General features: G+C 51.9%; 1 protein-coding gene across 16 annotated transcripts in view; it reads left to right on the top strand.

Annotated features, from left to right (window-relative positions):
• The window catches only part of LOC147600489 (exocyst complex component 3-like), a 59260-nt gene extending 37391 nt beyond the window's left edge, over positions 1 to 21869 (top strand). For 14 of the 16 annotated variants that reach the window (XM_086750118.1, XM_086750110.1, XM_086750113.1 and 11 more), the window contains one exon: positions 1329 to 3518. The gene's annotated coding sequence lies outside the window, so the exon portion shown is untranslated. Of the gene's footprint in view, positions 1 to 1328; positions 3519 to 10389; positions 10858 to 10965; positions 11485 to 21854 lie in introns of those variants that run through there. The other 2 variants (XR_015258821.1, XR_015258820.1) reach the window with 2 other exon arrangements.
• The last annotated feature ends 3115 nt before the right edge of the window (positions 21870 to 24984 follow it).

The following is a 24984-nucleotide window of genomic DNA, read 5'->3' on the forward strand; positions in this document are numbered from 1 at the left end:
ACCTCCTCCGCTGCTCTCCGGTGTCACCATTTATTTATAGTTCCCCATGTTAGCAGGTCAGGGATGAGTTACGCAGGGCTCTGACCTGGAGCCTCCAGGCACAAGCAGACAGCAGACTACCCTGTTTGCAGGGAAAGAAAGCAATTAGAGAAAAAATTAATAAGCACACAAGCTTTCTCTTCCTAATGAAAACTAATTCTGATATAATGAACTGGCTATCAGCCACCCACTTCTACACTCTCCTTTAAAGAAATTACGCACGGCATCGCCTTTGCTTTAGAAAAAATACTCAGGAACATGTTTTTAAAACACTGTAAGTCACTTAATCTCCTATTTGCTGAAATCCCCTGGGTAAATAGGCTCCCAAATCCCAGCAGACCTGGCTGTGTCTGTGGTGCACGTGTGCAGCACAGGTTGGTAGCCTCACCTGAGCTCAGGGGTAGCTGTAGCGGTGAAATCAGTGGTGTGATGTGCTCTGAAGGAGAACACATTCCTCCCTCATCCACATCCTGCAATTATACTGCCATGCACCAGAGTATGACCTGCAGGTGCACTGGGAATCATCTGCTTTCTCCCAGCCAGGAATGCAATAGTCGTGCATATTTGTCCCTTCTCTATGTGGAGGTGGGAGGACTTTGGAAAAGTAGAATCATAGAATAGTTTGTGTTGGAAGGGACCTTTAAAGGTCATCCAGTCCAACCCCCCTGCAAGAAGCAGGGACGTCTCCCACCAGATCAGGTTGCTCAGAGCCCCATCCAGCCTGGCCTTGAACGTTTCTGGGGATGGGGCATCCACCACCTCTCTGGGAAACCTGTGCCAGTGCCTCACCACCCTCACTGTAAAAAATTCTTTCCTTATATCCAGTCTGAATCTGCTTCCTTCTATTTTAAAACCATTACCCCTCCTCCTATCACAACAGGCCCTGCTGAAGAGTTTTTCCTCATCTTTCCTGTACGTCCCCTTTAGGTACTGGAAGGCCACTATAAGGTCTCCCTGGAGCCTTCTCTTCTCCAAGCAGAACAGCCCCAACTCTCTCGGCCTGTCCTCACAGGACAAGAAAGTGTTGTCTTTGGTTGTTTCACATTGGTATGAAATGACCTGTCAGAAGAGGGGTAAGCAGTTTTGACTAGAGTGCACAGGGAGAAGCAGGGACGCTGCCCATGGCTATGGGCCCATGAATTACGTTAGCCAGAGTAATTCAGGAACTGGATTTTCGGCGTGTAAATGTCAATACAGCTTCATGCAAGAGACTGTACATAGGAAGGATATTTTTCCTGTTTGACTCTTGCACGTGTTCTGACGAGTGCTTTTTCCTTGCTTTCCCTCAGGTCTGCTGTGAGAAGCATGAGGTCTCGCTCCCATGTGGCAGCATCTGCAATCACAGCTTCTTGAAAGCGTCAGGGGCCTGTGCAGCCGTGTCACAGAGAAGCTTAGAAGCTATAGAAGACACAATTTCTGCACTTTTGCGGGAAAACCACGTGGCCCAAATCCTAATCTTCTATGCAATGTCCAGGTGGAAGATGAATGGGATATGGCAGAAAGACATTCCTTCAAAATTTGCTGGAGATTGCTGCTTAGCTGTGTCCTGCTGGTTATTCCCAGGATGTGGCGCGGTGGTGAGCGGAGGAGGAAGGTCCCCCCACTCACCAAATTTCTCTCTGTTTCCATCCCTTATTTCATGCAATTTCACACAAAACCAGGGGCTGCTGCACTACATGGTGTCCTACCAGGTGACATAGCATTGCAACCTCCCCAGGGACCCGTTAGGGAATCCTGGCTAGCCTATGGTGCAGGTCGTGCCTGTGGGTTTGGGCACCTAGTTCCACCCCCTGAAGCCTGACCTGCACCAGGAGGGGTGCAGACAGAGCTGCCTCTTCCCTCCCTCCCCACACACGAAGGCTGTGACCCACTTTGGGGGCAGCCTGCCGCGGCGCTCGCTGTGGGGCAGGGAGCACTTCCCTATGAGTTTTACAGCTGGTGCTGGAGCCGAGTCTTGCATTGATTTTTATACCTCAGTTACTGGAAATTTCCTCTTGGAGAGGGAGTGAAAAGTCTCATGGGAAGCGGGCAGTGAAAGGAGCTGTTTGTCTCAACCTCCGGGCCAGGTCTGTGCTGTTTTCAGATGTAAATAGGCAGTTCCGCCGGGGAAAACACTGACTTTTCTTCCCAGTTATCTATGGACTGGTGACAACCTCCCAGCTGGATTTGGTTCAAGGCCCTCCTTTGCTATTGTGTTCATACAGGCCATTACAGCTCCTCTATGGCCATGTAAACAAGCAAAAAAGACTCTGCTGCCTCAGGCATGCCAGTGCTTTTCTGAGCAGCCATTCCCCCTCAAATCTGCCTCTGTAACAAGAAAAAAGGGCAAATTTGTGCATAACCCATCAGCATATGAAGCTGGGGACGTGTCCAGCCCTGGAGCCCTGGGAAAGTGCAGATGCAGGTGGGTGCTGCCGTGCTCTGCAGTGCTGTGCCCTCACCCCGGGGATGCGGGTGTCCCAGCTCAGGGGCAGCTCGTCCGCCCAGGGCCCTTCCCACAGATGAGGTCCCGTCAGCTTGACAGGGGCCGGAGCAGGTTGATAATTGTCATGAGCTCCTGGCGCAGCGCTGGGTGTGGAGTGAGCGGCAGAGAAGCGGGAAGGAACAGGCTGCTCCATCTCCAGGAAGTCCTTTGTGGGCTTTCGGGGCACCATGAGACCTTGGCTTTGTTACACTCCATCCCTCGCATCATTAAAGGACAGTGAGAGTGTCCCGTGTCCTGCCTGCCCTTCCTGACCACACGTCTGCTTCAAAGGCCCAGTTCCTGTGTCCCTTGCCCTTCATAGCTGTCCAGTGCAGCTTCAGTGGGACCTTTCCCAGGCTGTGGGAAGGCTGGGGGATCCCATGGAGCTGCAGCTCAGGCTGTGGGGCTGGGTGGGTGCCTGCCCTCCAAGGGTGCTTGCCCTCCAAAGGTGCCGGCCCTGCCACGCTGGGCCGGTCACCCTCCCCTCCCACCCAACTGCACTTTTTTTCAAGGGCAGAAAGGGGTGACAGACCCAACTGTGACAGCAGGGTCAGAGTCAGCCTCTGGCCATGGGGATTTCAAGCAACGAGCATTCCTGAGAAAATAAATAAAAACCCCTCTGACATTTCGATCACAGCCAGGCTAAAAATAATCCCACAGCACGTGGGTGGCTCTGCCCCGTACATGTCGATGGCCTGGTCCATCTCTGCCATTTGACATTCGCAGTCAGATGAGGGCATAGTCTGCTTGCAAGCAGCGGCTGGGAGCTGTGGGGGATGCCGGACCTGCTGCTACCGACCCTGCGGATGAGATGGCGGAGGACAACCCCATCCCATCACGGCTGCTGCTGTGCCTGTCCTTGCTGGGTGGGCAGGGGACAGGCAGCACCTTCTGCTCTCTGTGTGCCCATGGAGAAGCAGTACTTTCAATGAGGTTTCTTAATGGCAAGTTCCTCTGCCCTGTGCGGAGAATCCACTTGTGGACAGGACCAATAAAGCCTTGAATTTGTCCATGAGTTTTAGTGCTGGTGCCACATGCGAGGTTTTCCAGAGCTGGAGGGCCTGGGGATATTGGCTGGGTTGGGGATGGGGACGTGATGGGGAGAGGCTGGTCGGCTCGGAGGCAGATGGTGTGGCAGGGATGTCCTTGGCCACCCGCAAGTCGCCCAGGGAGAGCAGATGGTGTGTGGGGAGGCTCCCCGTGGTTTCCTGGGAGGGGAGGCGGTGGCAGGGGGGATGCTGGGTCACTCCTTGGGGCTATCTGAAGCGGGAGGGGAGGGCAGGGAAGGCTGTGGGGAAGAAAGATGAGGGATTTCCCCGATTTGAGGGGGATTTTACCCTGCTTTGCTATGTGCCCTGACCTTCCCAAGTGATCCAGCTTCCTCTTTTCTAGCCTTCACCCTAGGCCAGGGTTAAAGCGCTTGGGTGGGATTTGTGCTGTGCTCTGCGGAGGGCTGGGAAGCAGGGTCACTCTCAGGATCTTTCCACAGGATTATCTTGTGGCCTCGGGATGTGGACAGGAGCAGTGCTGCCCTCGCCGTCAGCCTGCCAGGGCCACCATGGAGTCCCAGTGAGCGTCTCCCACTTGCCTTTGTGTCCGGCAGCCCCCGCAGCAGCTCCACTGCCGGGAGCCGGACAGGATCACTCAGAGCTCAGAGGCTCCCTGCACAAAGATCCTCTCCTGCTCCTTCTGCACCCAAAGTTTCACAGGGATCCCCTCAGTGCCAGGATCATGCCACTGCTGCGCTCACCCATCACCGGGACGTGCCAGCCCCCGGGATGTTGGCAGCAGGGAGCAACATACTGCTCCTGGGGTTTGATGCTCTGGCTTTTTCGGGAGCTGCCTCTCCAGCTCTGCACCGGGCAGACGGGTTGTGTGGTGAGCAACAATTTGTCACCCGTGTCCCCCACATTGCTGGGGGCTGGGGTTTGGCTGGTCACTTTGAAGTGCTATGTGAAGCAGAGCCTCACCAGCCACTGGCCAGCCACCCCATGTCATTCGAGCTCCTGTCTCTGAGGGTCACCTTCAGTGCTGCTTGCTGAAGACAGTGGAAAACAGATGCTCCTTAATTAGGCTGCAAGGTCTTAGGAAAGACCTCACATTTGCTGAGGTGCCACCTGCGCTTCCCCATTTTACTTAGTGGCTTTGCCAAGGATATGTGACAGTGAAGGGAGGGCTTGGTGGTGAAAAAACAGGTAATACCGAGGATTTGGGCCATGCTGGCTTCTGTTGGATAGCCAGCATCTATAAGGAGAATCAATCCCTAAACCCGGGAGACCTCAGAGAAGGCAAGCCACTTGCTGATTGCAAAATTATGTAGAAAATTGTGTTTTATCCCCTTCCCTCCTCCCTCCCAAGAGGAGCCTGTCAACACTGAGAAACTCATACATTGATCCCAATAATAACGGGAATAACTTGCACACAACTCTGAGGCTTTTGTCTCCAGCCCTGGGCTCCGCCAGCACCCGGCTGGGGAGCGATGCCAGACCCATGAGTGGGGAGGGGTGGGTGCGTGGGATCGGCACCACAGTGAAAGCCTCTATTGGTGATTCCCCCACGGGGAAACACCCCAACACATGGCTGAAGGCTTGATTTTAAGGCTTAGATGTCTGCCTTTACGCCAGCACCCCATGGTCCGTGTGGGATGGAGGAGAAGGAGGCACCAGCATGGGCTGGTGTCTGATGCTCCGCACCAAGGGCTGGGCTGGCTCCCCCCAGTTTCCCCAGTGGCCCTAGGGACATCCTGGGCTGGGAAGGGTACGCACCTGGTGCCATCTAGTGGCACTGGGACACGGAAAGGGCCGTGGCTCTTTCATATTTATAATTTGTGGTGTTATCGTTATTATTATTATTATTATTATGGGGTATTCCAGGGGTGTATGCCTGCGTGCCATACCATTTGCGTGGGCTGTGAGCAGCCCCTTACCAGGCTGGGAGATTTGCAGGAAAACCAAAAGTTGGGAATCCCGATGTAAAGCAGGATGCACAGGGCACGTAGATATTTCTGCCAGCCAAATAACCAGCAGTTTTGTTGGGAGATTGCAAAAGAGAGGGATGAGCAGAATTGCAGGGATGTGTCCTGTGCTTTATTAAAACACAGGAGCTTGTGAGGAGAGGCTGAGAGACAGCACTGTGGAGCTGGGACCAAAGGGGCTGATTTCGTCCCTCTTGGCAGCAGTAGGGGTTCCTGCTGCAGCGAAGGTTTTTAGGGTAAGGTTTTAGCTGGCTCAGTCTGACCTAAGGCCGTATGGGCAACAGAAGATGGGTTCTGCCCTGGCCCCTGGTTGCCTCCCCACCACCTCCATCACGTTGGCTCTAGGCGTCGGCTCCACTTCTGCAACAGCAAATGAACAGGCAAAATAATTAGTTCTGCATGGGTCTGCCTCTCCTCTTTCCTTCCCAGGGGCTCTGGGGTGGTTACCTCTCTCTGAGCTCCAGCTGCTGGCTCCACACCTGCTAACTCTCCCCCGTCTCCTATTGCCATCCCAAAGCTTCTGGTTTTCAGCCTGGTGCCAGCTGCCCTCCCCGAGCCGCCCCCTTACCCACTCGGGATGGAGCCGTGCCCTCGCTGGCCGTTTGATTGCCACTGCCTGCATCATTGCTGAGAGCATGGGGCTGCCCTGGCTCACCCAGCCTGCGCGGGGGCTGCTGCGTATTTCCCAGTGATGGGCTGCTCTGAAAGGGGTGCCAGCCTGCCAGCAGCGAAAATAAAGGGGCTGGGTTTAAAACAGCTGCTGGGAAAACCCCTGCGTTTCAGGGCTGGGACAAAGTATTTGGAAGGACTTTTGCAAGAGCAGACTATCTGGAGCAGTTTGTTGTATCATACATCCTTGCAGGGTCTTGGAAAAAATGTAAAGCAGATCTTGGTTCACAGATGAGTATCAGATTTTTTTTTTCCATCACTGGATGATACCCTCTGAACTTCACACTGATCTTTTGTGCCTAACAAAATGGGTTTGTGCTATGCCAAATGACGTCATTTTATTCCCCTCCAGACTGCCCAGTGCTGAGAAAAATCTGACTCTCCGTTCCCAGACACTGGTTGTGGCTCCTGCTGATGCTGCCGCATGATCCGTGGCCCCTTTTGCTCACTGCTGGCCAGGATCTGTCAGTGTCTCCTGGGATCTCATCCTGCACGAACCAAACTTGGGAGCGAGAGCTGGGTCTGGCCAGGGCAAGGATGAGCCCACGCTGAGGTGTTACAGCCCAGGGAGGAGCTGGGGTAATTGCAGGCTTTTCTAAACACAAGCTCTTTGTTAAAGCTCTGCAGAGGAGAGGGAGTGCTTCTGTGCCCCGGACGAGGGCTGTGCTCTGCCTGGTGTGAAGCATCCGTGTCAAGATCAGTGTGGAGGAAGCTTTGGTGTTGCTCAAGCCTGCATTTTGCAATACTGACACGTATGTCCATGGCCTTGCCCTTGCTGCATGGGTGACAACACACCAGGAATGGCCTGGTGTGGGCACGTATAGCTCTGGGCTGCAGTCATCCCAGGGTACCCTTGCCCCCCCAGGCCTGAGCCACTCATCACACCCCATGGGTCTCCCCTCTGCGGCTCCAGCCAGGGCTGTTTGCTCGGGGCAGCCAGGGGCTGGTTGGAGGCTGGTCTGTCGGTGGAGATGGGGAGGCTGGGGGCTGCTATGTCCCGGGTGCTGCTGTGGAGTGGCAGCAGTGATGGTGCCTGGGCATGAAGCTAAAGCACGCGCTGCAGTGGGCAGGACACAGCCATGTCTGCAGTTTGGTCCTTGCAGGGCAGGGGACGGGAAACCGGCGAGACCTCTCCTCCGTACTGCGACCTGCCTTTCTTGAGAGACGACTCAGGCAATTGCTGCTGGGGTAGCTGGGCATCTCCTGACCCCTCTAATGGTTTGTACCCCCCAAGTGTGCACTGGTGATGCAGAGCTCCAGCTGGGGCCGGCCCAGCCAATGCCTCGCGTGGTGATGGGCTCAGGGCCTTGTTGTAACCATGTCTCGTGACCCTTTCGTAATGAGCCATCTTTTGCAGGTTGTCGCGGTGCCTGGGACTGCAGGGCCTGTTGTGACAGGACAAGGGGTAATGGTTTTAAAATAGAAGGAAGCAGATTCAGACTGGATATAAGGAAGAAATTTTTTACACTGAGGGTGGTGGAACACTGGAAGAGGTTTCCCAGAGAGGTGGTGGATGCCCCATCCCTGGAAACGTTCAAGGCCAGGTTGGAGGAGGCTCTGAGCAACCTGATCTGGTTGGAGATGTCCCTGCTTCTTGCAGGGGGGTTGGACTGGATGGCCTTTAAAGGTCCCTTCCAACCCAGACTATTCCATGATGCTGTGATGTGGCGCTGGGCTGGCTGCCAGGACACACGGGTGATGGGCTCTGCCCATTCTCCTTCCCAGCAGCAGCAGGAAGGGATTTGCAGAACAGAGACCTGTCCCTGCCAAGGTGCGGCCCTGGGCCGGGGCTGCTACAGCCTCTCCTCCCCTGTAACGCCTTTCGGCTGTTAGTAAGGCCTGGTTTTACCCCAGAATCTGGTCCCGGGGCTCCCCTGGCCGAGGGGCTGCTCTCTGCTGCCGGCCCCCAGAGTCCGGTCACCTCGCTCCCTCAACAGCGAGGGGGTCTGGTTGCCCCAAGCTGCTGTCCCCCCCTCTTCGCTGGCGGAGGGGTCCCTGTGAAGCCGGGACCCGCCGCTAGATGGGGGTAAAACCTGCGGGAACACCCGGCCCACGCGTGGGGCCGCCGGAGCTGCGGCCGCGCGTGGGCTGGGTCCCCTAGGAGCCCGGCTGCGGGGAGATGCAGCCGTGGAGGGCGGCGTGGGAGGGATGCCGGTCACGCCGAGGGGATGCTGGGGACGTGAGGTGGGATGGGAGGGATACTGGTCACGCCGAGGGGATGCTGGGGACCTGAGGTGGGATACTGATCACGCCGGAGGGATGCTGGGGACGTGAGGTGGGATGGGAGGGATACTGGTCACGCCAGAGGGATGCTGGGGACCTGGGGCGGCGTGGGAGGGATACTGGTCACGCCGGAGGGATGCTGGGGACCTGGGGCCACTCTCCCACCTGCGCTTTGCTGCTGGGGGTAAGCAGGGCCGAACCAATCTGCCCTGCTGCTCCACCCCATTGCTAACGGGGATCTGATATTCTTGAGCCCAGTCCCATTGCCTTTCAGCTTAAAAACACAGGACAGCCGAGCTGGATTCACTTGCAGAGGCCAATCTGCCTCCTGTTCGGAGCATCGCAACACTGATAGCATGTTTGTGGCCTGCCCAAACACCCAGCGTGAGCCCTGGGGTGGGCTCGCCAGTCTCCCAGCCCTCGGGGGGCTGCAGAGCCCCTCGCCCACAGACTTACCCCACTCTCTCTGCCAGGGCAACGCAGAGTGGGGGTGAGCACTGGGACCGGCTCTGTGCCATGGCAGAGGTGCCACCACAGATGTGCTTCCTTCTCCTGTTGTGCTTATGCTTACGTGTTCTTGGACTTGATGATCTTGGAGGTCTTTTCCAACCTTAAAGATTCTGAAGTCCCCACCAGCTCACTCCTCTTTCCTCCCTAGGGCCTGAGCTATGGCAACAGTGCTGTGCCAGGTCTGTCGCCATCCTGGCCCTACCCTGTGGCCAAATCTCACCTGATCCCAGAGGTGCCTGTCTGGAGCCTGGTCCTTCCCTGCCCTGGGGAAAGCCCTGCAGCTGAGCTCGCCTGCCACAGTGGGCTTTGCTGATGCAGTGGCTGCGGCTGTCCTGACTGTCCCTGTGCCCAGTGCATGGCATTTGCTGCTGGGGCTTTAGTTCTGGAGTGTGTGTGGGGGGGGTCTGTGCTGCAAGGGGAGAAACGCCGTGAGAAACAGGGTGCCCTAAGTTGAAGCCCAAACCTATGGTGGTCTCTTTACAGAGGCTGTCCCTGGTGGGGATGTAATGGGGAGCTTCCTGCTCTGTTTTATGTCCTGCATGGTCACTGACAACCAACCCTGTCAGCAGCTGCTTCTTGGCTGCTTCTTAAACAAAACAAGCCCAGTCAGGCAGAGCTCAGGCTATGAGATCCTAATTAAAAATAGTCACGACCAAGGTGTTTTCCCCAAGAATGCCGGATAGGCACACGGGCCAGGATTACTGTGTGGGAACAGTGGGAAATGTCTCCCAGACACTTGTCGCGGGGAGGGAGGGGAAGTGACAGTGACTGCAGGAGCCAAGTGCCCATGTCCCGTGGGGCAGGCGGGGGCTCGAGGGGCAGTTGCCTGCTCAAAAACCAGGCAGTTGCCTGCTCAAAAACGCTGGATGAGCATGGAGCTGCCAGCAAACCCTGTGCATTCACAATATATGAGGAAGCCTTGAGTGAGTGGTTTTGCGAGTGAGTGGTGAAGAGCTGCTATCTTACAATCAGGGCTTGGGATCAAACCAGTGTGGAGCTGAATTTCTCAGAAGGCAGCCTTGCCTTGCCTTCTCCCTATTATATTTCTTTCTAGAAGCATTTTTTACCTGTTTGAGGGCCAACACCTTGTCTAGCCCCACCGTCTTTCCTAAATTAAGCTATGTTTGTTCCCTCAAAGCTTTCTCAGAGATCATGTTTCTGGGCCATCAGTCATTCTATCTCTTCGCTTTTGGACTCTGGAGTGCCAAGGGTGGACATTGTACAGTAGCCGAGCTTTGACGATGACAGCTGGAGCAGGGGAGTTTCTTTCTGTGTTGTTCAGGTGTCACTCCTTTTTGCAAGTCCCAGCTAGAGGTTTCCTTTTTCACAGCAATGTGTTGACACAGCTCGTTCATGACCCGTCATTGCTCCAGAGTGTTTGGGTTTTTGCAGAGTTATTACTGAATGGGCAATTTCCTCCCTGTATTTGTGCAGTTCACTTCTGTGTCATTGTCATATGCTGTTCTTGTTCTGCTTGAATTGCATCCTACTGATTTTTTTTTTTTTCTAGATAACTGCAAGATCAGATCCTGCCCCCTATTGCTGGCCACCGTGCTTACAGTCCCTGAAGCTCTCATGAGCATCCTCTGCCTTTCAGCATTCAGATCATTAATGAGCTTGGCTCCAACCAGACTCCTGTGGACTCACACTCAACACCCCACGCAGTTTTGCTTTGATCATGAATCTCCGTCCAGTTTTCTGTCTGCCTCCCAGGAGCTCTGCAAGAGCTGACCCCCAGCCCAAGGTCTGTAAGCCCAGACAGATGCGTGATGCTCCCCAGACCCCAGACCAGCAGTGACACCCCTCCTGCTCTGCTGCCACTGCCAGGGGCAGCGCTTGGCACTGGCGGGGACCACGTCCCTACCTCGCTTATTTACACAAATGGTACTTGAGATGATGTTAAAACCCTTATTAAAGTCAAGATTCCCAACATCTGCAGCTGCTCTCAGGGAGAAGAATCTCCTGCCATGGAGGGAAAGTAAGTAGATTTATGCAGAACAATTTTTATTAAAACAATCTTGATGTATTGCCTTGGTATCATTCTCATCCTTAAAGCTCTTTAATTCTACCAATATTTTTTTTCCAGGAAATCACCCCAGGGCTTATTCCTCCCCTTCTTTTAAGATCAGCACTGCTTGCCCTTGCCCAGGAAGCCACCTCTCTCTTGGCTATCACAGTGAATGGCTGTGAGATGACTTTGACCAGTTTTCTAAATACTCTGTGCTGAGACAAGTTGGGTGGATGAAATCTGCCTCTGGAAGCCTCTGGTTTATTTAGGCTGCAGCTGGACACGCAGTTTGTTAGCATTATCTTATTTCATTTATTTTTTGGCAGCGGCTTTGGTGTAAGCAGCCCCCACTGCACATCCCCCACCCTCACCCCAGTGCCAGTGGAGCTGTCGGGGGCCGGGGAGGGGGCAGCAGTGATGAGGGGTGGCAGAGAATGCCGAAGCCAAGGCTGCGGCTGGAGCAGATGCACCTCCCAGCACTCACAGTCGTGTTCCCTCGGTGCTTCTCATCCCTCGGTACCGGCATCTGCGCTTCAGCTTTCCAGTTGCTCCCCAGATACTTGTGCCACAGTTTTACATGAATCTCCTGGAATTTGAGTAACTTGTTTTCTTTCTGTAATTCCTTCTTAGACTTCAAGGGATTAAGGAATTTATGATTCAGCTGAATTCCCGACACGCTGCACATCCTCCTTCTGCACTGGGAGATTTCTTAAATATTATTGCCTGAGGAGGTGCCTGCTCCTCTAAATTCTGCTTTCCCCTTAGACTGAACTGCCCTGAGATCTCTCCTGTCTCATCTGTGTCTGCTGCAACCTGCCCCGACTGACTTAATTTTTCCAGATCCTCCTGTTCTGGGAATCACTATGTCTCTGGTCTCACCATCCCTGGTGCCTACCTTCCTCTGCCCAGGGCCAAATCCCTTCTCCCACCCCATGAAGAAGCGGGTTCAAGAAAGGGATGCTGAGCCCTGCATACTCAGTGCAGGCATGAGGAGCACTTCCCACAGCATCCGTGGACGCTCAGGCTCAGGAGAGGCTTTCCTGGGGTCAAAGCAGGCCCCTCCCTCTCTGGGGGTCAGCAGAGCAGGGGGACCTGGAAGGAAAAGAGCATCCCTTCAAAACAGGAGACTGGGGAGTGTATGAGGTCTGAGAAGGAGGATAGCCCAGAGGGCAGCCAGGCTGCCTCGCACGTGGGTACCTCCGATGCTGCCAGCCTCTCAGGCAGCACAGGGCCGTTTTGGGAATGGGGACTACCCTGAGCAGTTGAACTCCAGAGAAATCACTTCTGCAGCTGAGCTTCGGCTGAAAAGGCTGCAGGGTGCCCAGGGAGACCTTGACACATGGCCCTGGGAAGAGCTCTCAGACAACAGCACTGTGCCTCAGTTTCCATTTTAAAGCTGCGGCACTGCTACTACGTCCCCTACCACATTTTTTCACGCATGTCCCAGACGTAGGAAGGGGCAGAGGGTTTGTCTGTCCTGTCTCCCTGCAAGGCCATGCTGGTGAACCCAAGCTGGTGCCTGGCTCACGAGTGTCCTGGTCTTCAGCAGAGGTCGAGCTGCCAAATCTCCTGGCGCTGAGGTGCGTGTTTAGGACTTTCCCTCTCCTATCCCAGCAGGATGCTGGGGTTGTATTTAAGGGCTGGCATGGCTGGAAGGGTGCAGGAAAAGCAGCGATTCTGGAAAACCATGTGTCTCCCCAAGCTTTTGGAAACAGTGAAGGCTGCCAAGCATGATGCAAGCTTCTATTTCTGCATGCTTTAAGGACTATGTCAAAGCAAGGCTGTAGCTACCAACAAAAGCCATATTTGGCTGGAAAAGCTGTACTTTTCCCAGAGGAGCAGCTCCTCTGTCCACAGAGCGCTCCCTGAAGGAGCAGCACTCTGGATTCACTTAGACACCATCTGATTTTCGTTTTCATAAATGCAGAGATGTTTATGTTAGCCTCAAGTGTTTTGCATAACGCTGGACTCCTACGGTTTCAGCATTGATGAAATTCCCCTTTCGCCTCAGATAGGATGCAGCTGGGTACCTCTCTTGGCCATAAGTGAGGGCTGGTGACAAGGTCCTCTGCTTGCCAGGCTCTCCTGGGGCTGCTGGGCTCTGCCAGCATAGGCAGGGCAGCACTGCCACACCACCAAGGTGCTGACTTTGCAAAGACACCAAGAGCAAAGGCTGTCCTCCAGCCTGGGCTGATGCCTCCAGCATCTCCCCCATGGCCGTCCTGGGAGCCTGTGACAGGGGTCTTGGAGACAGGGGCAGCAGTCTGTCCTCTAACAGCCACTGGTTTTGGAAAGCCACGGTTGTTGGCCAGAAGGTTCTCCATTGAAGTCCTCCATGTCTGAAAACACATGCAAGAGAGAGTTGCCCCAGTAGTGGACATGTTGTCAGTGAGAAGGTCCAGCTGAGGGGTCTAGACCATATGGCCAGTGAACAGAGGTTGCAGAAGCTGGACTTGGTTAACCTGGCAAAGAGGAAGATAAAGGACCGTTTGATATCAACCTATGTGAAAGGTGGTTACAAGGATGACAGAGTCAAACTGTTCTCAGTAGCAGCAGATGATGCACCAAGGGGAAATGGGCACAGGCTGTGGTTTGGAAAGTTCAGGTTCAACATCAGGGAGAAACTTTTTCCCTAGAGGCTGATGCAGCCCAGAAAGGCAGTGGAGTCTCCACTTAGATATTTTCAAGACTTTGCTAGGCAAAAACATGGGCTGAGCTGAGCTAGTATTGGCAATGGTCCTACTTGGGAAGGTGGACTGGAGGCCTCCAGAGCCCCCTTCCAGTGCCATCATCCTGTGAGCCCTGTGGCCAGGCCAAGCTTACTTACAGCTTGTCTGAGTGCTTATGTATAGTGGATCATCACTTCTCACCTATCTGAAAAGAAATGGGAGGTGAAGGCGCTGTGGACTTTGTCTGAAGAGGTTGTTCCCGAGCATGGTGTAACAGGGATGTTGATAGAGCAGAGAGCTGGGATGAAAAACACACTTATCATTCTGTAATTTTTAAACATTGACCTATTGTGCTAAAAGAAAGGGCAAGCAAAGACAGGGAAAATGTAATTAAGAGTAGACTAGAGGGGTTTGCATCTCCTCAAAGCCAAGAGTGTCTTTTCTTCACCACACACCATGCTGGGATGGGACCAGATGGGACAGGGTCCCTGACAGGGACCAGATAAGAGCAGAGTGGAAGCATGGGAATTTCCTTGTGCCACTGGATGGTCCTTCCCAGTCTGAAGCTGTTGGCATTGAGGACCTACATTTTTGTGTCGCTTCCTGGGAGGCAAAGCCTCCCAAGAGCCTGTGGCAAGGGTGGAATTTCCCACAAGGCCCTGCCCTCTCAAGGCATCGAACCAAGAAGGCGTACTTGCTCAGGATGTTTGTTCTTGTTGACATGACTGGAGCATAAACACATGTCCTAGCTGCACACAGGGACGGGAGGCAGGGCTCCAGGCTCCCATGAAACCAGAACTCCACCGTGAAAAGATCTGGGGGTTTTTGGTAAGCTAAAGTTGACTTGAGTTTATAAGTGCAATTCCTCTCTTGTAAAGATATTTTCTATGTTTAACACAGTATCAGCTTTGTTTTGTTTTTCTGCTGGATGACAAGAAGAAAGAGCACAGAAGATATTTTTGAGGAAGAACTATGAGAAGACAGATTTACCATTCTACTTCCCATCCTGCTTTTGGGACTGAAAATGAGTGCGAATGAGGTTTGGCAGAGTCTGAGGGTGACCTTTCATAGAGACACTTGCTACTTCTCCTGAACCTCTGGGCACTGCATCAAAGTTATTAAAACAAACACAAAATTCAGATAGTATGGGGCCAATTGACACAATCCACAAGCCTCAAACAGCTGGGGAGGCCGGGAGCGGGTGCAGGATAGTTGCACGGGTCAAGCCGAGCATCTTTCCAGCCCAGCATCCTCTCTGCGACAGTGGCCAGAATAGATGCCTAGGGAAAGCAGAAGGGATGGGAGAAGCATGATCCACTCTCATCTACTCTCCCAGACACCAACAATTTGTGGTTACACATTTCCTGAGCCATAGCAGTGTCTGTATTTAAAAGCCTTCAATATTGTTTTCTTCTTCTTGCCCCCTCTCCATCCCTGCCTGGCTGCTTTTTTGCATACAGCTTAGCCTTTAGCAACCACAGCATCCTGGAGCAGGAGCTGCTGCAGCCTAATTACACACTGCCTGAAAAAAGGTTCAGTCATCTTGTTTTGGGTCTTACACCTACTACCTTCATCTGATACCTCTTGCGCAGGAAGATACAGTTTTCGTCTTCCACCTTCTTTAGTCCTCCATTATTCTGCAGACCGCCCTCCTCAGTTGTCCCATTTCCAGCCTGGAGAGTCCTGCCCTGCTCCAGAGGCTCTGCTTTGTCCCTGCTAACCCCATGCTTCTGCTCTGGACCTTCTGCTTCTCTGCTACCACCTCCTTGAGAAGGAGGGACCCAAACTCTACACAGTCCTCCAGCTGGGGCTGCCATGAATTTTTGTTATCGCATAAATTCCTGTTCTTCATTTGTTCACTTTTTAATCTCTTATTAATTCCTCACATTTAATTTGAGATTTATTCTCTCTTCCTTGCATTAGGAACATTTCCACAGAGCTATCTGCCCAGGGTCTAATTTGTCTCCCCTGTTTTTTATGTAAATCAAGGATTTTGCATCCCTTTGCATAGGTCTCCTCTGCCACTGGAACACCTGCTTGGTCAGCATCGTAAGGTCACCTTTACTGCCATGAGTCATTTGGTGTCAGCTGCAGACCCTGCTGGGAGATGTTTTTTTAATAAAATTGGAAAATCAATATGTGAGGGACATGTTGTGGCAGGCAGGCAGGGTGTCTGTGAAAGAGACATGTAGATGGCAACTAAGGAAAACACTCAGATGCTTATCTGGAGTTACTTAATGGTAAAACCAGTCACTTTAGCTGCAATGGGGAAATGACCCAGTTGTGAGTGGGAGGGAGTGCACGTGTTTGGGGACGCTGTCCATGTGACAGTCATCCTCTCCTGGTGTACTCCGCGTGGGGCTGGCCTCTGATTGCTGCTGGGTTGCAGCAGTGCAAAGCCCGTGGGTTGAAGGGAGGTCCTCTGGAGTGACTTGCAGTCAGCTTTGGATACAAGAAAGAGATTTAAATTGTCAGATTTCCGGGAGCTCCCAGAAACAAAATTGCCCCCAAGCTGTAGAGCTTCCTCAGGTGGGTCCCAGGCAGGTGTGGAGGTGGGCAGCTGCCCTGGGGCATGGAGTACAGTTTGGGGTATTCCTCTCACGTGTTGCCCAGCCTGGTTTGGCTGATGTGTTCTGCTTGGCCATGGACACAGCGACTTTTCTCTGTCCCTTGCTTTCTGTGGGGTAGTTAAAAAATTGCACATTCCAATCTGAAAAAAAAGATAATTTACCAATGAAGTAAAATCTGTAAGGCTGTCATACCCAGCCCTCAGCCAAACTGACCCCTTGCTGGAATACACCGAAGTGCTCCAGGAAGAAAATTCTACCCCGAAATGTACTAGCTGGCTGGAGCTAACCTTTTGAGGAAAAAGACTGTTTCAGGACCTAATGGCCTTCTGCACCCCCATCTTTTCCCGGTGCAGACAGCCGGAGCGTGTTTCCTGTCCCACGTGGACGATTAACCCGTGTTGACTGTGTTACAGGTTCAGCTTGTGACCGACAGTGTGGTGGGTGCCACAGCCATGCTGGCTCAATGCAAACAGATGCGGTCAGGGAAAACAGAAAGCTTGCTGTTAAGTCCTGTGATATAAGTTCACTGACTTTGCTCAAGGTCAGAGACTTTCAGTTAAAGAAGTGAAAAAAGTGAAATGGGTCAAAGAAGCAAACAGGGAAACTCAGAGTTATCGACTGAGTAGTTGGTGAGAGTGACACAGGGAGAGTACAGGGGAAGTAAGCTGCTGTGGCAGAGCTGTGGACTCATCGTTATAACGAGAGATTGCAAGACCTTTACACATTCTCTGATTCCTGTGTCCATTATTTCTGTTACTCCTTGGTTGTGACTGGTTTTAAGGGTGAAGACTGGCTCTTTGGTAGGCCTCAGGCATGAAGCAAGGGAGCATAGGGAAGCAAATGTAGAAGGGAAATATTATATATGAGAAAAGAGGTGCTGGGAGGATAGGAGAGGAACAGGGATGGTGGCAATATACGGTAACAGCATCGTCTGATGGGAGTCCTGGAATGACTATGGTCCAATACAACTGAAACCATCCGTATAGTGTGTGATTAAACTGGTTTATATTATTCCTGTGGTGTCCATTCCTCACACACACTGCTATCCTTGCCACCTAAGTTTTGCAACAGTTGAAGAAGAATGTGAACCACCACTAAAACAAAAACCAGCCATTAGTGGTGGTCAGGGAAGGAATGTGAGACGCGGGCATGCCCTCAGTGATGCTCTCTGCTGCATGCAGCCCCAAGCAGTGTGAAACGCAGGGAGTTCCCGAGCCATAGCTTGCATCTTCTTGCTGATGCCTTTTGCATGGCAGTGCCATCAGTACCGCATAATACATGTCAGAAGGGAGGGTGGCAGGAGACTCTCCTCCATTTCCAAACTCGCTGCCTTAGCTTGATTGAAAATCTAAGTTAGTCTGGTGGCCAAAGGGTGCACAGGGACCTTTGGGCTTGGGCTCAAGTCCTGCTGGAAGCTCACGACATGTGTCCAAGGGCAGGTCACATCTGTGTTTCATCTCTCTGTCTGTAAAATGCAGCAGAGCTCTTTTCCCTGGCGCACAGAGAGAATAAATACTCAGCACTAGGCTGGATCCTGGGCACAAGGGGCCATCTAAATAGCTGGCTGTTCCAAGGAGGAACAGGGCCAAATACCTCTTCCCCCTGTGAAACAGCAGTGTGGTTCAAGTCAGTCAGAGCATAACATGATTTCTGCAGGGTTATTGCTACACATCTGCCCTGAAAAAAAAAGTGTAGTCCACTTTTTAAAGAATTTTTTTTGGCTTGGCTTGATTCCATTTGCATTCCGAACTGAAGAATGTTTCAGTGGGAGCAGGCAAGTGTCCTGTACTGGAGACAGAAAGCAGACAGTGTGCTGTAGTAAAGGCTTTTAAGCCCAGTCCTGTCCAGCTTATCTACATGCTTAAACCTATGCAGAAACACAGGGCCCAAAATCAGTTGTGTGGTTAAAAATAAGTATAGGTGTAGCAATATGGACTCCATTATATCAACTCAACTTACATGTTTTTGACTGAACTACGGAAGATGTTTGGGTTTGATTTCTCCCAGTGTTCTGGTTTTGTTTAGTGAGGGGGGGCTACGGTGACAGCTTCTGTAAGAAGCTGCTGGAAGTTGCTCCCCTTTGTCCTGTGGACTCGGTCGGGCCTAGGGCGGACCTGCTGCTGGCCAAGGCTGAGCCAGTTGGTAGCAGAATGTTCCCTGATAACGCCTCTGCGATAACATATTTAAGAAGGGGAAAACAGAAAAAAAAAAAAAGGTACAGAAGATGTGAAGCAGCCAAGCTGGGGCAGAGAGGGGGAGGCACGAGCCTTGTGGGCCTTGCAGGCCTCACCCTCTGGCGTCCAGCTGGGCGGCTGACTGGGCCCAACTCGGCCAGGCCTGGCTGCAAGAAGTGGAGAGGAGAGGAGAAGTGAATAAGATGTAAAAAGATCCTGAGAGGCGTCTGCCGGCCTGTTGTGAACAATTTTTCTTGTGAGGAACGGCTGCAGACGCCAAGGTCAGTGGAGAAGGAGGGGGAGGAGTAATGCGGCTCCTGGCCAAGATTCCTCTGCAGCTCGTGGTGAAGACCATAGTGGAGCAGGTTGTCCCCCTGAAGCCCGTGGAGGTCCACAGCAGCGATCCACCTGCAGCCCAGGAAGGACCCCGCGCCGGGGCAGGTGGAGGCCTGAAGGAGGCTGTGGCCTGTGGAGGGCCTGCTGGGGCAGCCGTTCTGGAGGGACTGCACCCCGTGGAAGAGATGACCCACGCTGGAGCAGTTTCATGAAGGACTGCAGCCCGTGGGAGGGACCCCACGCTGGAGCAGGGGAGGAATGTGAGGAGTTCTTCCCCCGACAATGGAGCTTTGGCGTAAAACAACGTGTGATGAACTGACCGCAACCCCCATTCCCTCTTCCCCCCTGTGCTGCTCAGGGCGGGGGGGGAAGGTAGTAGAGATAATGTTAAGCCCGGGAAGAGGGAGGGTTGGAGAGGAGGTTATCTTGTTCCCTGTCTGATTCTCCAGCTACTTTTAGAAATAAATGAATAGTTTTCCCCAAGTCGAGTCTGTTTTGCCTGTGACGGTAATTTAAGGATTTCTCCCTTTCCCTATCTCAAACCTCGAGCCATTTTCCTTATATTATCTCCCCCTGTTCTCTCGGAGGGTGGGGGAAGTGAGAGAGAGACTGCGTAGTCTGGTCCTGATCGGGGCTGAACCACTACATCCAGCCATTGTTAACTTAATGAGACTTCAGATTGCTCAAATTTCTCTTGCCAATGCTTTCCTGTAATGAGGGAAAAATTAAAGCAAACAAACCCAAAGCAAAGCAAACACAATTAAACTGCGTGGAGGAAAGCCAATAAAAATAACACCTCATGTCCTCATTTTTTGCTTGATGTGGGCTGACCCGGTGGACGCACATTGTGGCTGTGTCAGCTGGACCGGCTGTGTCAGCTGGACCGGGATACGGTGAAATCCGTGTGAGCTGGTGTGCCGGAGATGCTTGACAGCTCTGCTTAGATTTCCAAAGCAGGTTTGGCTAGGCACCAAGCCAGCCTCACACACGATAACCTCTTCCCCAAAAGAGCTGTGTGCTAAAGTGTGTGTTGGACAGGAGAGAAAAAGGAGAGAGCAGAGGAAACATGAGACCAAGGACTCGCAGGGCATGTGCATTCCCAGGCTGATGAAATTGCCATCTGTCTCGCTTCTGTGCGAGGCAAACACAGCACCCACGCTCCCGGGGTGGAGGCCAGAGGGAGGCTGAGGACAGCACTTTCCCTGCTGCTGGTCTGATGGATGCTCAGCCACCGTGGGCTGCCTGCACACCTCTGTGCTCTGTTTGCCCACGATGATCTCTCTAGGTAGGGAGGAGCAGCTTTTAGCCAAAGGTGCGACTGCCACCCGGGCTAAGGCCGCAGTCCTCCTCTTTGCAGCTGAGCAGCCACATTGGGGACTCAAAAGGCTGCATAGTGCTGATGAATTACCTGTCTCCTCTATGTCATAAGTGAGAAAGACCAATCTGCTTTCCAGAGCTGCCAGGTCTCCTCTGAGACTGACACTGTGCATCCCTGACACCTGGCTTCAGGTGTATGCTTGGTGCATACATCGCCTTCTTGCAGTGCGGTCATGGTCTTTGCCCCAGACCTCGGCAGGATGCACTGAGCACCCGAGAGCCAGCAGCCCATGCTGCACAAACACAGCCCATCCCTAGGTTTCCTTTCCCTCTCGGCTTAGGTGGGTTGTTGGCAGAGGTAAGTGAGACAACAACATCCATCAGGGTTGGATGGGGACGGTAGTGGCTCATCGCCGCTCCATCAGCTGGTGCTGCATGTGGCCAGTGGCCAGCAGAGCTGCTGGAGCAGGATCAGCGCCCGCTGGGAGTGGCAAACTCAGCTCAGAATATTTCTGGCTTGGGGTAAGTCAGGGGCACTTCTGTCCCATAGCTCCAGCATTGTGCAATGCATGTGAATGCTCTCTTACTCTGCGGTCTTCTCCTTCTCCTTCCTGCTCAACAGATCTGCATAGTGTGCAGCATTTGGACATTTGGGTCTGGCTGTAAGAGATGATAAGTGACGCTTGATGACCTTCACTAATGGCATTACTTGGATTCAGCTGGATGAAGGACGGATGACGACAGGGGAGCAGACACACGCTGAGCAACATGCTCCTCTGCCATAAAGAAAATGCCTTGATCTGGGCAGATGGCAGCTAAAATTTGGGCTAGGAAGGAAAGAGCTCTGGCCAAGCAGCTCAAGAAGGGCATCTGTTTTCTGGATGCTGTGACCAAAGGCAGGGTTGAGTTTTAGACGCTGTTGTTTGTGGGACTGATTGCTTACAGACTTGGTGAAGGTCTGTCTGCAGGGCTGTGGCTCCTGCAGCTGAGTGGCATCAGATGGCAGGGCAGGGTGCTCCCTTCTCCAGGTTCCTCCTGCTGTTTGGCTAAATTTTGGCTCTGCACACACAGCTGCCTGAAACTTCACCATTGAAAGCATTTTGGCCTCAGTCTGGCTTCTGTGTGCAGCACAGCTGTGACTGACAGCACCAAAGCTTTGCAGATTGACAAAGAAATACTGGCTGGGAAAGGAAATGTCTTGGTTTCGGCAGGGATGGAGTTAATTTTCCTCTCAGTAGCTGGTGTGGTTTGGATTTCGTATGTGAAGAATGTTGATAAACACCCTGGTGATATGAGTTGTTGTTAATGAGATCAAGGACAGTCTGGCTTTCCAGGTATCGCTAATGTGCAGGCACAGGAAGCTAGGAGAAAGACAGACAGAATAATTGACCCAAACTGGCCAAAGAGAGTATTCCATACCATAAAAATCATGATATAAGTGGGGGTTGCCCATGGTGAGGGCATCTCTCTCACTGGTTGGCATCTCTCTCTCTACCCTGCTGGCTTCCTCTTGTTCCTTTGCTGGCTGCTCGGTTTCGTTTCTGTGATCGCTGCTTGAGACGGGCTCTATTGGTCCTTGGGACATCGGGTGGTGAGAAATCGTGCATTGTTCATTTTGTGTATTTTAATATCCTTATATTCTGTCATTATTGTAGTTTTCCTTTGCTATTCTAGTAAACTGCTTTCATCTCAGCCCACGAGTTTTCCTGTCTTCCCAGTTTTCTCCCCCATCCCACTGGGGAGCAGGAGGGTGAGTGAGAAACTGTGTGGTGACGAGGGCCAAACCACAACAGGAAACCTCTGCCTCAGGTTGTGGAAATACCACACCATTTCTTGGCGTGCTTGGTACTATATAGCAGAAGGAAAATAATCCATTCTCTGCTTTTTTTTTTTTTTCCAAGAGAAGTGAAATTGCATTAAGAACTGTTGGCCACGTGGAAACACGGGAGAGTGGGATGGTCTGAACCTCGACAATTCATCTGTTACCTTTGGCGACGGTTGCCCTGCCTACAGATCAATGGAAAATGAGTATTTGCTTCTAGCTGATTGTGTCACTGCCAAATATAGAGTCACACTTCCCAAGGCAGTCATCATCTGACCTTGAAGGCTGTGTCTCTCTGGATTTTAGTCGCAGCTGTGATGTCCCTCCTGTGGCTTTGCCCATGTCCAGGGGCTTGCCCCTGTCCTGTGCCATTGCTGGAGAGCCCCCAGGAGATGCCTGTGCTGCCCTTGAGTGCCATGCCCATGTGTTCTGGTTTTATTTAGTGAGGGGGGGCTACGGTGGTAGCTTCTCTAAGAAGCTGCTAGAAGTTGTTTCCCCTTTGTTCAGTGGACTTGGCCAGGCCTAGGGTGGACCCGCTGCTGGCCAGGGCCAAGCCAATTGGTAGCAGAATGTTCTGTGATAGCGCCTCTGCGATAACCTATTTAAGAAGGGGAAAACAGAAAAAAAAAAAAAAAAAGAGATGATGTGAAGCAGCTGAGCGGGGGCAGAGAGGAGGAGGCGCGAGCCTTGTGGGCCTTGTGGCCCTCACCCTCTGGCGTCCCGCTGGGCGGCCAACTGGGCCCAACTCGGCCTGGTCTGGCCAGGAGAAGTGGAGAGGAGAGGAGATGTGAAGAGAACCTGAGAGGCGTCTGCCTGAGCCGATTGTGAAGAATTTCTTGTGAGAGGAACGGCTGCAGATGCCAAGGTCAGTGAAGAAGCAGGGGGAGCAGTAACGAGGCTCCTGGCCAAGATTCCTCTGCAGCCCATGGTGCAGCCCATGGTGGAGCAGGTTGTCCCCCTGCAGCCCATGGAGGTCCACGGAGGAGCAGAGATCCACCTGCAGCCCATGGAGGACCTTGCGTTGGGGCAGGCCCTTCTGCATTGGCTGTCCGACAAGCAGCTCTTTGCTGCTGGGAGAGGTGACACTGCCTGCAGTCCCTGGGTGACTTCTCAGCCTGCCCTAGAGAGGAACACCTCTGTCACCAGACCTGCCTGATGACACGCAGGCGAAGCACCTAAAGAGAATAACCATATAGCTCATCACTGGCTCCCCAGAACAGTCACATCAGCCTCTGGGGTCAGATGCCCACCCTTGTCCTTTTGGGCATACCCTGCATATATTTGTCTTTGTCTATCAAAAGCTTCAGAATTCAGAGAATTCAGAATTTCAGGACTCCCAATTTGTCAGCCCTGAATACTGAAAGTAGAGGTAAGATTGTAAGATCAAAACATGTTTTCTGGTTATTAAACTATTTTGCACTTCAGGTGGTACACTGAGGTTCTTGATGGCTCACAAACCTGGAGAAGACAGAGAAGTCCTCCTTTGTATTTCTTTAATATACCAAAGCTCCTACAACATTGTGAACTTGCATGGCCTGAATTTTCTGATGTTTTCTTTGAAGAGAAAGTTACCAGAAGGAATAATGACCAAAACCCATGCTGGGACTTGTCTAATCACACGCTGTGGCAGAGCATGGGAAGAGGAAGGGCGTTTCACACACTGGCACAACCAGTTTTCGGGCCCCAGATTTCACGGACTGAGTCTGCCAAACAAAATACCCTGATTTGGTCACTTTCCATGGAAAAAAATGTTGAATTTCCAGAAGAAAATGTTCTTCGAAGAACTGAAACTGGGCAAAAGGCTGGATACAGAGCATCTGTAAGAAAAACGGTTGTTACAGTAGTAGCATCTGTGTGGGGGCACTGTGTACATGTGTGACGCAGGAGTCCTAGACTAAGAAATTATCTAAGTATCCATTACTACTCCAGGTATTAGCTCTCAAAACCCTAAAGATTTTATTGCCTCCATTTCTGTCTTGAAAGATCTCTTATGAAGAATTTTTTTCTGTGTACAGAGAGAGGTAAACAGATTGCAGAAATTTGCTGTGTGTTGATTCTCAATGATAATTTGCATATTAACATGGAAGCATTGCTTGTATACTACTGAAAGCAGAAATTTGTTTTTCAAGTCAGGCTATATTGAAATGTATGAAAATGGGCAATTAGTATCATTTTGAATAATAAACTGAAGCTTGTGGTATTGAGTTGTTCATATAAGATAGTAGAAACTTACACTGGAAAGAACAACATCATACCTGGATAGAAATAGAATCATAGAATAGTTGGGGTTGGAAGGGACCTTTAAGGGTCGTCTAGTCCAACACCCCTGCAAGGAGCAAGAACATCTTCAATTAGATTAGGTTGCTCAGAGCCCCCTCCAACCTCGTGTTATTTTGTACAGGAATAGGTTTTTGTACAGAAATAATGTTACATGCAGAGATAAGCTTGCCCACAGGGGACATGGAGGATGACATTTTGAGGTAGGTGGAAGGAAGGTGGGACCTTTTCTTTTCTTAACTGTGGTTTCTACTCAAGAAAAGTTGGCTTAAGAGGTTGTTCTGGATGACAGATGAATCTGGTCTTTTCTTCAAGAACTGCTATCGATTTCATGCTGTACATGCTGATCTGACAAAAATGTTCCCGAAGTAAATGCAATCTGAGCTCCTTGAGAGAGGCTTGATAGAGAAATCAAATTAAACAAAAATGGGAGCTTGGGCAGTTCATGCATTCCACAGCAATACTTTAGTCTTTGTGATATTTAAACGGATCAGAAGGGGATGCTGAGCTGGACAGTTAAACAAAGACCAACAAAAGACTTTTGAGCACAGCCAGAGGCATGGCAGGTACATGAAGGCTGCTCTCCCACCCTCTCAGTCTCTTTTTCTGCAGCCTTGTTTCTCTTGTTCTCCTGTTTCTCTGGTTCTCCTATGTTTCTCCTACTGATGTACAGCAGAGGTTATCTGGATTACCATTTTGCCAGCTCCAGGATTAACAGTGTTACCTGTGAGATCTTCAAAGCTGCCAAGGTTCCTCCAGGAGCAGGTCTAGCCCACTCAGCATCTGCAAGAGTTACCCTGGTTTGGTTTGTCCCTCGTTTTCAGTAACTCTTATGGGTCTCTGCCCCATGACATCACAGGACCAGTCTGTGGGTCCTACCTGCCTCTTTTGAGATTACCCAAGCCCTGTGATCCCTTGGAGGAATGGGATGT

Source organism: Chlamydotis macqueenii, chromosome 5, assembly GCF_036417535.1.
Source record: "Chlamydotis macqueenii isolate bChlMac1 chromosome 5, bChlMac1.mat, whole genome shotgun sequence".
In the NCBI taxonomy this organism is placed as follows: domain Eukaryota; kingdom Metazoa; phylum Chordata; class Aves; order Otidiformes; family Otididae; genus Chlamydotis; species Chlamydotis macqueenii.